We start from the raw sequence: 16,374 nt of genomic DNA on the forward strand, positions 1-16,374 counted from the left end.
TACTGTACTGTACTATATGTATACTGCTGGTCACCAAAATGCTGCACTGTCCTACTATATACTGCTCACAACAATGCAGCACAGATATGGAATGGATACTTGCAGTGACACAGAGCTGCAAGATACAGCAATGGCCTACTGTACTGTACTACTATAATTATATGCTGGTGGTCCCCACAATGCAGCACACTGAGCACAGGTATTACCAGGTGTATCTCACACATCACTCAGTACAGATTACAGGATGTATAATCACCAGGTGTATAACACACGTCGCACAGTACAGTATGCAGCTCTGGAGGCATCAGTATTTGGCAGGAAGGCGAGGCCTGGTCCTGGCAGCAGAGTGACAGGTGGCCATATAGTAGCAGCCAGCTCCAAATCTGGCAGTGTGTGGAGAGGGAGGGGGTGAGGGAAGGGAACGAGCGCTGGAGTGTGTGAGCGGAGGGCTTGGAAGTTCAGGGGGAGTGAGGCGGGAGCTTCTCTACCATAGCAGCGCACAGTGGTGGTGACAGAATCTGACAAAGGAGGGAGGAGGAGGATTGGGGCAACTGGCCGCAGGGGAGCACTGTGCCGCAGCCATCACCTGCAGGGGGAGTGTAGGGAAACACATCCTATCTGCCCCAGATAAGTGACTTCTGATCAGAGCAATTGAGGGTCGGAGTTTTTCTGAAAGGTGGAAAGGAAGGGGTTCTTTTTCATGTAGACTGGAAGGACTACAACAAACTTGGAGTGACTACACTTTTCACCCTAGTTCGGCAGCCCTGCTGCCCTTTAATACACAGATGAATGAAGACTCCATTTGAAAAGGCGGCTGCTCAGCGATCAAGAGCTGATGCAGCACATGCAGGTGTTTCTGCAAATATGATGAAGAAAAGAACATCTCATAAGAAACATCGAAACAATATGGGACCAAGTAAACCAATCTCCCAACCAAGGCAAAATATTGTAGGCTGTAGAATACAGCATGGGTGGAAAGTGGCAGTGGACCAATAACCCAGTGGAAAGGAACAGTTCTGGATCAAGTACCAGTAAATCCCTCCCTCTATCTTATAAAGTATGATGGATTTGATTGTGTCTATGGACTTGAGCTTCACAAGGATGAAAGGGTGTCTGCTCTTAAAGTTCTACCAGACAGAGTTGCCTTATCCTGAATCAGTGATGCCCATTTGGCTGACACAATGATTGGTAAAGCAGTGGAGCATATGTTTGAAACAGGATGGTTCCAAGGATGAGTGGCGAGGGATGGTATTAGCACGAGCGCTTATTATGAACACATGGTTTTATTATTATATAACCTATGAAAAGGACCCAGTCTTATATATGTATCAACTTTTAGCTGACTATAATGAAGGAGATCTTCGGATCATGCCAGACTCAAATGATTCCCCTCCAGCTGAAAGAGAACCAGGGGAGGTTGTGGACAGCCTGGTGGGCAAGCAAGTGGAATATGCCAAAGAAGATGGCTCAAAAAGGACTGGCATGGTTATTCATCAAGTTGAAGCTAAACCATCTGTGTACTTCATTAAGTTTGATGACGATTTCCATATTTATGTCTACGATTTGGTGAAGACATCCTAAATGGGATTCTGTACTTTTTTTTTTTTTTGCCAACTGTAATCTAATGTAAACATTTGTAGAAAGTTGCTGCTTTCTGATTACAGAAATGCTCAGATATTCCTGCGAATCCACAATCCCTTCCCAGAGGAAAAAGAAATTGAGAAACAGTTGTTTGAGAATGTTTGTTCTCTTTCCCTTACAAAGGAACAAACCACTTTCCAAGAAGACTAACGTTTTTGGGATTATGGAGACATAATGTTTTTGAATATAAATCCTAAAGCAGGTGGTGTATTAGAGCAAAAGAGTGCAAGAGACCAGCCATGCAGTTTCTGAAATATTATGACAAAGTGTTACTGTATTTCATAAGCACTCATTCCTAACTCTGCTAAGTACTGTTTGGCATACTGTATCTGGCTTCCATGAGGTAGTTGTCCATTATTTCAGATTCCATTGACCTTTTTGAAAGCGGTAGAAGAGTCTGGCAATTACAGTTTAATGCCAAAAAATGCAAAATCATGCACTTGGGTCTCAAAAATCCTAAAGCTAAATACAGTATTAATGGCACTATACTGGAAACTACTGAGGAGGAAAGGGATCTAGGAGTCACTATTTCAGATGACTTAAAGGCAGGTAAGCAATGTAACAAGGCAATGAGGAAGGCTAGTCAGATGCTTGGCTGCATTGGGAGAGGAATCAGCAGCAGAAAGAAAGAAGTAATAATGCCACTGTATAGGTCATTGGTACGGCCTCATCTAGAATACTGTATTCAGTTCTGGAGGCCATATCTTCAAAAGGATATTAATACATTAGAAACTGTACAAAGGAGGGCAACTAAAATGGTGCATGGCCTACATCACAAAACATACCCAGAAAGACTAAGAAATCTCAATATGTATAGTTTGGAGCAGAGAAGGGAAAGGGGGGACATGATAGAAACTTTCAAATATATCAAGGGTTTTAACAAAGTCCAGGAGGGAAACATTCTCCAAATGAAGAGAAGCAATAGGACACGAGGACATGCACTGAGACTGGAGGGGGGGAGGTTCAGGGGAAATTTGCGGAAAAATTATTTCACAGAAAGGGTAGTGGACAAGTGGAATAGCCTCCCATCAGAGGTGGTAGAGGCTAAGACAGTAGAGCAATTTAAACATGCATGGGATAGACATAAGGATATCCTTACAAAGAAATAAGGATCAAATAAGGTTAGAGATAAAAATAATATAAAAAAAAAAAAAAAAAGGGGCAGACTAGATGGGCCAGGTGGTTCTTATCTGCCGACAAATTCTATGTTTCTATTGGTCAAGTTATTGATTTCTTTTTTTCCCCCTATTTTTAATTTTCTCCTGCATAGCCCAGTAAAATGTTGCAATGTTAAGTATTGACTTGTGCCTTCTGGGGGTCCACTTCTTTACCAAACCCAGCCACATCTCATCCTAACCCTCTGTTCCACGTTCTCTATGTACCCCATCTGTGTCACCCCTGTCTGTCTACCCCTCCCCTTTAGATTGTAAGCTCTCACGAGCAGGGCACTCTTCCCTCATGTGCTTATCCTTTGTCTTACTTTAATAATCTTCAACTGTACCACATCCAGCAGTCTTCTGCCACCTGATACTTATTCCAGTGTCATCTGCTGATGTAACTATGTTTATTTACCCTTTACTTGTCCTATACTGTCATCAACTGTAAGTTGCTGTTTTCCTGTTTGATTATTTATGTACTTTGTAATTGGGTGCTGCAGAACCCTTGTGGCGCCATATAAATAAAGGATAATAATAATAATAATAATAATAATAATAATAATAATAATATAGGGTGTATAATCCCCAGGTGTATCTCACACATCGCTCAGTACAGTATATAGAGTGTATAATCCCCAGGTGTATCTCACACATCACACAGTACAGTATATAGTGTGTATAATCCCCAGGTGTATCTCACACATCGCTCAATACAGATTACAGGATGTATAATCACCAGGTGTATAACACACATCGCACAGTACAGTATACAGGGTGTATAATTAATTACCAGGTGTATCACACACATCGCACAGTACAGTCTATAGGGTGTATAATCCCCAGGTGTATCTCACACATCACACAGTACAGTATATAGGGTGTATAATCCCAAGGTGTATCTCACACATCGCTCAGTACAGTATACAGGGTGTATAATCACCAGGTGTATCACAAACGTTGCACAGTACAGTATACAGGGTGTATAATCCCCCGGTGTATCTCACACATCGCTCAGTACAGATTACAGGATGTATAAAATCACCAGGTATATAACACACGTCGCACAGTACAGTATACATACTGGTCACAACAATGCAGCAGATATTGAGCACTGATCAGGATACTAGAAGTGACACAGAGCTGCAAGATACAGCAATGGCCTACTGTACTGTACTATATGTATACTGCTGGTCACCAAAATGCTGCACTGTCCTACTATATACTGCTCACAATAATGCAGCACAGAGATAGTATACTTAACACAGAGCTGCAAGATACAGCAATGGCCTACTGTACTGTACTATATGTATACTGCTGGTCACCAAAATGCTGCACTGTCCTACTATATACTACTCACAATAATGCAGCACAGAGATAGTATACTTGACACAAAGCTGCAAGATACAGCAATGGCCTACTGTACTATATGTATACTGCTGGTCACCAAAATGCTGCACTGTCCTACTATATACTGCTCACAATAAATGCAGCACAGAGATAGTATACTTGACACAGAGCTGCAAGATACAGCAATGGGCTACTGTACTGTACTATATCTATACTGCTGGTCACCAAAATGCTGCACTGTCCTACTATATACTGCTCACAATAATGCAGCACAGAGATAGTATACTTGACACAGAGCTGCAAGATACAGCAATGGCCTACTGTACTGTACTATATGTATACTGCTGGTCACCAAAATGCTGCACTGTCCTACTATATACTGCTCACAATAAATGCAGCACAGAGATAGTATACTTGACACAGAGCTGCAAGATACAGCAATAACCTACTGTACTGTACTATATGTATACTGCTGGTCACCAAAATGCTGCACTGTCCTACTATATACTGCTCACAATAATGCAGCAGAGATAGTATACTTGACACAGAGCTGCAAGATACAGCAATGGCCTACTGTACTGTACTGTACTATATGTATACTGCTGCTCACCAAAATGCTGCACTGTCCTACTATATACTGCTCACAATAATGCAGCACAGATATGGATAGTATACTTGACACAGAGCTGCAAGATACAGCAATGGCCTACTGTACTGTACTACTATAATTATATACTGGTGGTCCCCTGTCCCCACAATGCAGCACACTGAGCACAGATATTTGCAGCACACTGAGCACAGATATGGAGCATTTTCAGGCAGAGAACGTAGATATTTTCAGCACACTGTGCACAGATATTTGCAGCACACTGAGCACAGATATTTGCAGCACACTGAGCACAGATTACGGAGCTTTTCAGGGAGAGAATGCAGCCACGTCCTCTCCGTTCAATCTCCAATGCACGAGTGAAAATGGCGGCGACGCGCGGCTCTTTATATAGAATACGAATCTCGCGAGAATCCGACAGCGGGATGATGACGTTCGGGCGCGTTCGGGTTAAACGGGCAAGGCGGGAAGATCCAAGGCTGCCTTGGAACCATGTAAAATAGGTGAAGTTCGGGGGAGGGGTTCGGATCTCGGAGAACCGAACCTGCTCATTTCTAATTAACACTATAGTTTTTACACTGGTATGATGCCCTGGGCTTTCTGGCTTATGCTGATTTTTGGGGTGCTGCACCCTGCACCTAGATATAGCGCTAGGGACCCCCAATATACAGAGAGTCCTTGATGTGGCTTGTGGGCTTATTCATACATTTGCAGAAATATATGTAACCAAGATCTCTGAATTCTAATATTGTGCAGGATTTAAATCTGGTTACTGGTATCAATCATGGTGCTGGGGGAAACAAAATGCTTTTTTTCTTGCTTAGAAATACCCTTCTATTGCAAGCTGGTTAATCATAGACCGAGACTGAGGTAATGGATGTGTGGGCTGCGGTGCCCCTGGATTGGCTGGGCTGGATGGCTCTAGTGTGGCATACCATTACATTCTATTAACACTTATCACTTACTAATCTCTTCACTAACTTTTTTTTTTTCATTTTAATTACATCTCATTATTTTTGTATCACTTTCTGTATATAGCTTCGGCTTCCTAACATTAATTTATTAACACTGTAGTTTTTTCACTGGTATGCTGTCCTGGGCTTTCTGGCTTATGCTGATTTTTGGGATGCTGCACCCTGCACCTAGATATAGTGCTAGGGACCCCCAAAATACTGAGAGGCCTTGACACGTCTTGGGGGCTTATTCATACATTTGCACAAATATATGTAACCAAGATCTCTGAATTCTAATATTGTGTAGGCTTTAAATCTGGTTACTGGTATCATTCAGGATGCTGGGGGAAACAAAATGTTTTTTCTTGCTTAGAAATACCCGTAGTTTGCAATCACCTGAATGATATCACTAAGCTAATTGAGCATCTACCACTATATATGTCGGGCTGCCTACCAGTGCAGGATGCAGTGCTACACCTGTAGCTATGTTAATGGACATTCATTTTAAATTTCCTGTCCGAAGACTGCTTTAAGGAGGGACTGGCTGCACCATCTCTTTGGACAGATGAATCACTGAGGAATCTACTGTAGGAGGAGTCTTGCATAACTACCTGCTGTCAGCAGGGAAGAATATGTCTACAATACTCGACAGGGCACATGGAATATTTTATTCGGGTGTTTCCTGGCTGCTCTGATGTCCACCTTTAAAACTTGGTGTATTGCGACAATCAATGCCCTGGGACACAGTCTCCGGTTCCTCCAGGATCTGTTCCTCCCCTGTGTGTGGAAACTTGCCCCCACTAATGGGGACATATCCTCATCATTTGAGTCGTCTGAATGCAGAGATGTCACTAAGTAGGTGGCAGTGCCGTAACCGTATGTGTGTAGTAAAGGCCACTGAGACCTTTTCCATCCTTGTCATGGAGAGTGCTAACCTTCTCTCTTTCATACAACACCTTTTTGGAGACTTGCGTCAAAGAGGGGGATGGGACTATGGCCTTAGTGAGCCCTTCCACTGACCTTGCTATGGCTCGAGCCCAGGGCAGTTCTGGGTCTGGTGAGGGGTCAGATTTCCGAGATCTGGAAACCTCTCCAGCTCTGCAGACAGATGTGACATAATAGTAGTGAGCTGCAATGCCCAAACTGATGTATCCTGTACCTGTGGTGATCTATTGAGCCTTATTGCTCCTAATCACATTATCACATAAAAGGGAACTATCTGATGTGAATGTTTCTGCACACCTTGTGCAGGTGAATGTCTTCTGTGAAGCCTTATAGCCCTTTTCCAGCCATGGTCAATCACACTGATATACAAACAACACAGTACTATAGTGGACAGTGTGAGAGGAGAGATTGGGAGTTAAGACAGGCAGGAGAGAAGGGCAGAGGAGGATAATCACACTAGCCCCAATCAGCGCTGTTAGCAATGCTAAAAGGGTGGTCTTCAGTTTGCCGGCTGTCGGGATCCCGGCGCACAGTATACCGGCGCCGGAATCCCGACAGCCGGTATACCGACACTTTATCTCCCTTTTGGGGGTCCACGCCCCCCCCTGGAGGGAGGATAAATAGCACGCGCCACCGTGCCCTCAGCGAGCCCGCAAGGGGCTCATTTGTGCTCGCCACGCTGCCGGTATGTCGGCGGTCGGGATTCCAGCGCCGGGATGCTGGTCGCCGGGAGCCCGGCCGCCGGCATACAATACTACACCCATGCTAAAACGCTAGGCACAGTATATGCAATAACTAAAGTGAAAGTGAAACTCAGTTACATGTGCTCAATTACTCTCCTGACAAAAACTCTACACCACTGATAACTTACGATCTTAAGGTCTCCCAGTCCCAGCGCTGCCTTAGAAGGTCAGCACAGTCCTCAGCAGCAGCATCTCTCAATTGGTGTTGCAGAGACCACTGGTAGAGTGCGTCCTCTGCCTTTACTGATGCCGACAGCTTCTGCTTCTGATATCTGCTAGTTAGCCCCCCCTGCTATGGCACTCTTTTGTGCGCACCGCTGCTAGGACTTCCTAAATCACCGCCATTTTTTTGTGCCTGGCATCGGGTGCCAGGCGTTCTACTCACAGAGTTGCCTTTGCTGGCCGGTGGCGGTTGTGGCTAAGGGGGTTGAGAAGTGCGCCGCATGCAGCGCCATCCTGAGCTACCCCAGAGACGGTGGTCTCAGGAGGCACTGCCTAGCACCAGAGCCAGATTTACACGCAATATATGAGCCAAAGGGTACATCTGGGCATTATACACAGGTGCTGCAGTATAAACTCCTGGAAATTTAGTAAGGTTTGATCAGAGATGTGCGGAAAAGATAGACGGCTGAGGCACTGCCTCACCTGCCATAGACTTTTTATTCCAGAGTTTTGGCTATAAAAATTATTAGAATAATGCAAAGAAGATATTTCAAACATATTCTTTGTATTTTTCATATACTTTATACAGTCAAAACTCTGGCATAAACGTTAGTATGACAGGAAAGGCTCTGCCTCACCTGCCCCCACCGCACGTCACTGTCAGAGGCTGCGTGAACCGCAAACAGTTGCTGAGGCCCCCCAGCAGCTTCATCATCGCAGACAGGAGGGGCAGTCACTGCCTGTCATCTCCTCTTGCTTGGCTGCAGAATCTCTAACATTTAAAGAACTTTTTGCCTTTGAGAAGCCCAGGATGTGACCTGCTCCCTAGGGAACTAGACTAAAGGTGCATACACATGGAGAGATTTTGTCTATGAGAGATTTTGACTGAGCGTTTTCCCTTGAACTGGCAGTAGGAGATTTTTTTACCAGCGATTTTGACTAAGGGGGCCATTCTGACCCGTTCGCACGCAGCGGTGCGAACGGGTCCGGAATGCGCATGCGCGACGTCCGCACTGCCCAGGAGTACGAAGAAAGTGGTCGCACAGCCGACCGCAAGAAGAGTGACAGAAAGAAGGCGTACTTGGGCGTCACCGGACCATTGGAAACCGGTTTTGGGGAGTGGAGAAGGAAACGCAGACGTGTCCAGCAGAACGGAGGGCGAATGTCTGACGTCAAAGCCGGCCCCAGCATCGCAGAGATCGTCGCACAGGGTAAGTATATCCAGGGCTTGTCTTCTTTTACTTAAATTTTTTTAGCTTAGCAGGTCTGCACAAGCGTTCGCAGCCCTGCTACGCTAAAATACACTCCCCCATAGGCGTGTACTAGTTGATAGCAGCAGCAGCAGCAAAAAAGTTGCTGGCTGCGATCAACTCGGAATGACCACCCAAGTGTGCAAGCGATTTTGGCTATGAGCAATTTTGGCTAACTCATTTAAGCAAGGGAATGCTCTTTCTTTCTCTCTTTCTTTTACAGTGACCTAGCCAAAATTGACTTGCCTGCACAGCCTATTTTTAGCAGCGATAGCGACCTGGCGGGGACGCGCATCGCTATCGCTGGCTGTGTACACACAGAGCGATATGCACTAACTTTCTGAACGATTTTAACTATAAAGTTAAAATCGCTCAGCTATATCGCTCCGTGTGTATGGACCTTAAGCCTGGCTTGTAGGAGGTATATAGAGGGGGAGGAGCTAGTCATACTTCTAAATTCTTAAAGTGCCAGCTTCTGGTTAGCACACACTCTATACCCCATTGTAAAGAACACTCCAGTGTCCCCTAGTGGATGAAGAAGAAACATTACTTGGGCAACACTGATAATACATGCATGTTTCATTATCCCGATCTTTACTTCCATGACTACATTCCCAATTTGTAGTGCTAGGAGTATTTACACATTATATTATTTAATAACACTGGCAGCATATCATGGCAGAAAGGAATTGAAAGCAGGGATTTAATCCCCCTGGTAGCAATATCTTAAATCCGGTCAGGGAACACAAAACTGTGTAGTAAGTGACAATACTCCATGACAAGCACTGGAGGATAAACACTACAAAATGTCTTCAGGGTCTCAGATCATCTGTCATAAATAATTCCCCACAGTCATAACTAATTCCATTGTTGTAGTAAGAAATGTAAATTATTTATCATAATTTACTGTATACTTTATTTTTAATTTAAAGTCAAGGCTAAAATGGGGGTTAATTAATCCATTTATTCACCTTTGTTGATGTAACTAATAACCCAAAAAATCCATCTGGTATAATCAGCCCACATAAGTGCATGGCAACGGCTGCATCTACAGTATTTTGTGATCCTTGCCTGGTGCGTATGAATGTGCAAGGACTGAGACACCCACTTTCAGCATCCTTTCGATACTGCCTGGTGTGTTTTTAAATGCCATGACTGACACAACTTGCACCAGCCCTATTGCAGGTGCAGATTTACTGTCTCATTATGGCCTCCAATGTGAATGACTGAGCATCAGTCTGACTAGTGAAGCACCAGTGACACTCCTATAATCAGGGACAGATAGTGCCACCAGGTAAATTCCTGGTCAGCCAGTCCCATCCCCCCATCTGCCAGGTTGGCTCATCTACTTCCTCACTCTGTATAGCCGCTGCTTCCGATCTCTAGAATCCAGAGGTAAGAGACGTAATGAGACTGTTGACACTTAATTAGGTCTGGTCATGTTTCTGCTGCAGTAAACAACCACAGACTCATGACTTTTATCTAAGTGCACTAACCAATTTGCTGATGCTTTAGTGTTTCCATGGTTTACTTGTGCTCCCTATTCTGTATTGCAGGCTCATTACCTTTTATATAAACTTAAGCTAGCCCTCAAGCCCCGGGGTCATAAACTTTCCACACTACCCCTTCCTATCAGCCCCAGGGAAATATACCACCCACCCTACCCCCCCCCCCCCCAAACTCAGGGACATACACTATACAACCGACCACCACCTCTCCTCCGGCCCCAAGGAAATACAGTGCCTGTCCTACCCACCTGGCCCCAGGGACATACATTTCCTGTTCTACCCTCCAACCCACCCTACGCTGCCAGCCCCAGGGACATACACTACTCACCATACCCCCCTTCCCAGTCCCAGTGACATAAATTCGCCACCCTGCCCTCTGGCCACCAAGACATACAGTACAACCCCTGGCCTGAGGATATACACTGACCACATTGACTCTGTGACATACCCTACCCCCACCTCAAGGGACATACACTACTTGCACACCTAGCTGCAATAAAAATATAACTAAATTTTTTTTATCCTAAATGACAGGTGGGAGAGGCACGTTCCTGAGAGCAGACCCCGAAACCCCCCCCCCCCCCCTCCTTAAATCTGTCTATGATGCTTGCTTAACCACTTAACTGACAAATATTTTTTACAATAATCACTCAGAAATTGTCGGGGGGTTTTATGATCGAATTATGGTAATATTTAATTATACATTGACCAAAACGTTTTCTTTCCCAAAAAAAAAATAACCCAAAACCATTTTTTTTAAAAGTAAAAATTTAGAACATTGGGCAAACATCGATTGTCGAAACATCACGACCATGCTGGGTGTAGTCCTTCATCAGCCAGCGCTGTACAGAGTAGGCTGCATCCCCGATGAGGTAGACCGGGATGTCCACACCATCTACAGTCACTGATTTCTGTTAATAAATATTAATATTATTCCTGGTGTAAAACATTAATATTGGTTTATGGGTGAAAGTTATGGAGTAAATATTTTTACCTTTCTAGGGAAAAGCCATCCACCAAGCTTGTCCTCAGCAATTCTGAAGAGATCGGAGTTGGCGAGAACTCTTGCATCGTGCGAGCGTCTGGGCCACCCTATGAAGACATCTATGAAACTAAAAATAAAGGTTCATTACATTTTATACCTAAAAAAAAAATGTCCCAGCATGTTAAAACACTTTAGTAAAACAGTGCTTATGGCACCAGCACACTGCGGTTGCCCACACCTCTTGAATCCTTTGATAGTATGATAGCCGCAGTTATCTTTGTGGTAAGTAAATTAAGCGATTGTACAGGGTATCCACCAAATGCCCACGTGACCTGGTAGACAATCTTGCTGACCGTGCCAATTCCTACTCCGAATAAACAGGAGAGTGTGCAATATCGCTAATCTCTTGCTTGGCTCAATGGGCTTCCGGAACTTGGTGGCCTGCTTGGTAATTGCTGGGGACAGTAGTGTCAAAATATAATAGACTGTAGCACACAACCTCCTGAAATCTGCCAACCACTGCTCCTCCTGAAAGCCTAAAATGGTCTACATGAATACTTCTCCATGTCTGCGGTCTCTCACCCACATTCTTTGGCCTGGTGCAGTGCTCATTCAGATAATAGCTGTAACGCTGGTTGATATCAGCACTTTCCACCTGTTCAAATAATGGCGACGAGAGCTAGCCCTCTCCACCAAGAATTACACTATCCTTCCCCAGCGCAGCAGTTGGTAGCAAAGGGTGAGAAGCTGCATCAAGCTCTCTGTAGCAGAATAAAACAGCAGAAAACTGCAAACAGTCTGCAACTCCAGGCTAGGCACACGATGGAGTACATCAGCCATCATTGCTGCAATGCTGTGAGCAGTCCCCACCCCTCCCTTTTGTTCCCTTTTATGAATTCATCTTTGTGAGCCTGACAAAAGTCAATTTTTAATGACATCCATAGGCCATAGTTGCCTACCCTCCCTCCCTCATTCTGCAGGAGACTCCCTGAAATAGCAGCAATCTCCCTGACTCCCTGAATAGACCAGCAATCTCCCTGATTTCACCTTACCCCCATTATATAGCTTTTACATTCTTGGGGGAAGGGGAGGGGAAATAAATCATATATATACACTGCTCAAAAAAATAAAGGGAACACTAAAATAACACATCCTAGATCTGAATGAATTAAATATTCCTATTAAATACTTTGTTCTTTACATAGTTGAATGTGCTGAAAACAAAATCACACAAAAATTATCAATGGAAATCATATTTATTAACCCATTGAGGTCTGGATTTGGAGTCACACTCAAAATTAAAGTGGAAAAACACACTACAGGCTGATCCAACTTTGATGTAATGTCCTTAAAACAAGTCAAAATGAGGCTCAGTAGTGTGTGTGGCCTCCACGTGCCTGTATGACCTCCCTACAACGCCTGGGCATGCTCCTGATGAGGTGGCGGATGGTCTCCTGAGGGATCTCCTCCCAGACCTGGACTAAAGCATCCTCCAACTCCTGGACAGTCTGCGGTGTAACGTGGCGTTGGTGGATGGAGCGAGACATGATGTCCCAGATGTGCTCAATTGGATACAGGTCTGGGGAACGGGCGGGCCAGTCCATAGCGTCAATGCCTTCATCTTGCAGGAACTGCTGACACACTCCAGCCACATGAGGTCTAGAATTGTCTTGCATTAGGAGGAACCCAGGGCCAACCGCACCAGCATATGGTCTCACAAGGGGTCTGAGGATCTCATCTCGGTACCTAATGGCAGTCAGGCTACCTCTGGCGAGCACATGGAGAGCTGTGCGGCCCCCCCAAAGAAATGCCAGCCCACACCATTACTGACCCACTGCCAAACTGGTCATGCTGGAGGATGTTGCAGGCAGCAGAACGTTCTCCTTGGCGTCTCCAGACTCTGTCACGTCTGTCACATGTGCTCAGTGAGAACCTGCTTTCATCTGTGAAGAGCACAGGGCGCCAGTGGCAAATTTGCCAATCTTGGTGTTCTCTGGCAAATGCCAAACGTCCTGTACGGTGTTGGGCTGTAAGCACAACCCCCACCTGTGGACGTCGGGCTCTCATACCACCCTCATGGAGTCTGTTTTTGATCATTTGAGTAGACACATGCACATTTGTGGCTTGCTGGAGGTCATTTTGCAGGGCTCTGGCAGTGCTCCTCCTGTTCCTCCTTGCACAAAGGCGGAGGTAGCGGTCCTGCTGCTGGGTTGTTGCCCTCCTACGGCCTCCTCCATGTCTCCTGATGTACTGGCCTGTCTCCTGGTAGCGCCTTCATGCTCTGGACACTACGCTGACAGACACAGCAAACCTTCTTGCCACTGCTCGCATTGATGTACCATCCTGCATGAGCTGCACTACCTGAGCCGCTTGTGTGGGTTGTAGACTCTGTCTCATGCTACCACTAGAGTGAAAGCACCACCAGCTTTCAAAAGTGACCAAAACATCAGCCAGAAAGCATAGGAGCTGAGAAGTGGTCTGTGGTCACCACCTGCAAAACAACTCCTTTATTGGGGGTGTCTTGCTAATTGCCTATAATTTCCACCTGTTGTCTATTCCATTTGCACAACAGCATGTGAAATTGATTGTCAATCAGTGTTGCTTCCTAAGTGGACAGTTTGATTTCACAGAAGTGTGATTGACTTGGAGTTACATGGTGTTGTTTAAGTGTTCCCTTTATTTTTTTGAGCAGTGTACATTCAAATGGGATCATCAGTGCCATTTCCCTATATTGGTTATAAGGCAAAATGATCCCTATAGCTACATGCATTTTAAATAAGGTGGCCAGCGCACTCTGGGGGTGTGGATATCAAGGGGGAGGGGAGGGGGAGGGAATGGATAAGAAATGGCGAAATGTCTAGTTTTGTATGGGGAGTGTCAGTAATGACTGTAAACCCTATGTACACAATGATAATCGTGAGACAGAATAAACTGTGTTTGTTTATTGATTATTAGCTTATGTGAAACCCTCTTCAGGTGTGTCGTGCAGACCACCCTTTCTGAGTGTACCCTCCTGAATGGTACACTTTTACCCAGATCCTTACAGTCAATATGTCTAAATTACCACTATCAGGTGTGTCTTGCAGACCACCCTTTATAAGTATACCCTCCTGATGGTATACCCTATTCAGAAGGACCCCAGCTGGGGTTAATGTCGGGTGTACCCTGGTGTGGGTCACCTTTACCATAGGTGTGGTGTGCCTATGTACTTCCGATTTGTCTCTGTTAGTTTGGTGCAAGTTAGTGTGACTGTTTGCGGCGTCCCGCCTGTCAGACTCTCACTGTTGTGCTCGGCTGGAGGTAGCGGGTGGGAATACATTGAACAATATGTGTGATATAATATTAGGGGTTCACCGAGTGAGTGGATGGTGATGAACCACATACACTCACACAAAAAATATAATAAATAATACACTACGAGTGTGCAGATACCCAATCTCTACTGTGATCGCCTCTGCCTGACTGACAGGCAGAGGAGGTTGCGGGGCGGGAGGGGGTGTGCCAATGACATTAGAACACCATTGGCGGGGCACAGTCTGAACAACACAGGCGTGTCCGGACCGTTGGAGGGGTGGGCCTGGGCTCTGCAACCCGGGACTTAGCAGGTAGCGGCCTGACAGCGCGTAGGTGCTGCGCTGGCAGGGAGCTACTCGCCAGGTGCAAAAGCATCACCGCCAGGCATTGCTTTTGCACCTGTGCAGGGGGGAAGGGTAGGGACTGACATACAGGGTGGACTAGCCATGTGCTGGGCATCCCCCTGCATGTCTTATTAAATTATTGTGGATGTGCTAAATTTAGCACATCTACGATGAGATCTGAATTACCCCCACAGTGATAGCTGCTCAATCAATCCAGCAGCACTTTTCAGGTGCATGAAAGGGAGGGGTCATAGCAAACAGAAAACAAAAAGGGGGTGCTTTTCCCCCCAGGTGTCCCCTTGCACACTAAATATTACTAACAATGGTATCTGTTTGGATAGTCGACAATGTTAGGGTTGACAGTCATTAGGTCAACCACTATTGGTCAACATTGACATGGTCGACATGGACACATGGTCGACACATGACAAGTCAACACATGAAAATGTCGACATGGCTTTTTTTTAAAAAACAAACATTTTTCATACTTTACCAACCACGTGGACTACGATTGGGAATGGTAACCTGTGCAGAGTACAGCAGTAGCAGAGCAGACGCGGTACACTAATTAAGGTTCCTGGTCATGTTACGGAAAAAATTACACCAAAAAGTAAAAAAATCCATGTCGACATTTTCATGTGTCGACCTGTCATGTGTCAACCATGTGTCCATGTCAACCATGTCAATGTCGACCAATAGTGGTCGACCTAATGACTGTCGACCTTAACATTGTCGATCATTCATACCGGAACCTACAATACTTGAAAAACTATATGATGGTAGAAATTCAGAGATATTTGTTGCATGCATTTGCAAATACATGATAAGCTGCCAGGCTCCTTCACGGCTTCTCTGATTACCAGCAGTCCCTACACTGCAAGATAACAGTACCCACTTAGGGCCATGTCAAAAGCACCCAACTTTTTAAGTCTGTAGATTAGACATACTGACCTTTAAGTTTGGTGAATAATATTTACTCAGACATGATGTTATTTAGACAGATAAGTCATGCACAATAACACACAGTTAAGAGACAGCACATAACGATTAACTATTTAAGTTCATATCAACAATTTCAGTGGTGATCTCTCTTGTGGGCCACAAAAAATGAAGCTGTGGGCCGTGTGTTGTGCATTACTGTATAAATGAACCTTAAGGAAATCACAAACTATTAATTTTATAGGTGTTGGAATATAACAAAAGTGTAAAAAAAATGCAGTAAAAACACAGTTTTCAGGGTTTTACCACATTTTCATATGTACTAACCTTGGAACCCCGGGTTTCCGGCACAGAGGGTACCACCAGCTTTTGCTGGCTTTACCCTATAGAAGTCTATTGGCTTCTTTTCGCAATCTTCCTAGAGAGATCCGATACGGATCCCTCCCAGCATACCTGTGGGCTTCTTCCTGAGAGGGATCGAATCAGATACCTCCCAGTA

The 16,374-nt window shown here is 45.0% G+C and overlaps 1 long non-coding RNA gene and 1 other non-coding gene across 2 annotated transcripts in view; both read right to left on the reverse strand.

Annotated features, from left to right (window-relative positions):
• Positions 1-6,530: 6,530 nt before the first annotated feature.
• Positions 6,531-6,661, reverse strand: LOC134913643 (U6atac minor spliceosomal RNA). Its single transcript, XR_010177342.1, has one exon. It is a non-coding gene; the product is annotated as a U6atac minor spliceosomal RNA (small nuclear RNA).
• A 4,320-nt stretch (positions 6,662-10,981) lies between these two features.
• The window catches only part of LOC134910039 (uncharacterized), a 90,555-nt gene continuing 85,162 nt past the window's right edge, over positions 10,982-16,374 (reverse strand). The window contains exons 3-4 of the long non-coding RNA XR_010176098.1: positions 11,308-11,425; positions 10,982-11,224 (exon numbers count right to left, since the gene is read on the reverse strand). This is a non-coding gene — a long non-coding RNA (uncharacterized LOC134910039). The remainder of the gene's footprint in view (positions 11,225-11,307; positions 11,426-16,374) is intronic.

This window comes from Pseudophryne corroboree, chromosome 4 (genome assembly GCF_028390025.1).
Source record: "Pseudophryne corroboree isolate aPseCor3 chromosome 4, aPseCor3.hap2, whole genome shotgun sequence".
In the NCBI taxonomy this organism is placed as follows: Eukaryota; Metazoa; Chordata; class Amphibia; order Anura; family Myobatrachidae; genus Pseudophryne; species Pseudophryne corroboree.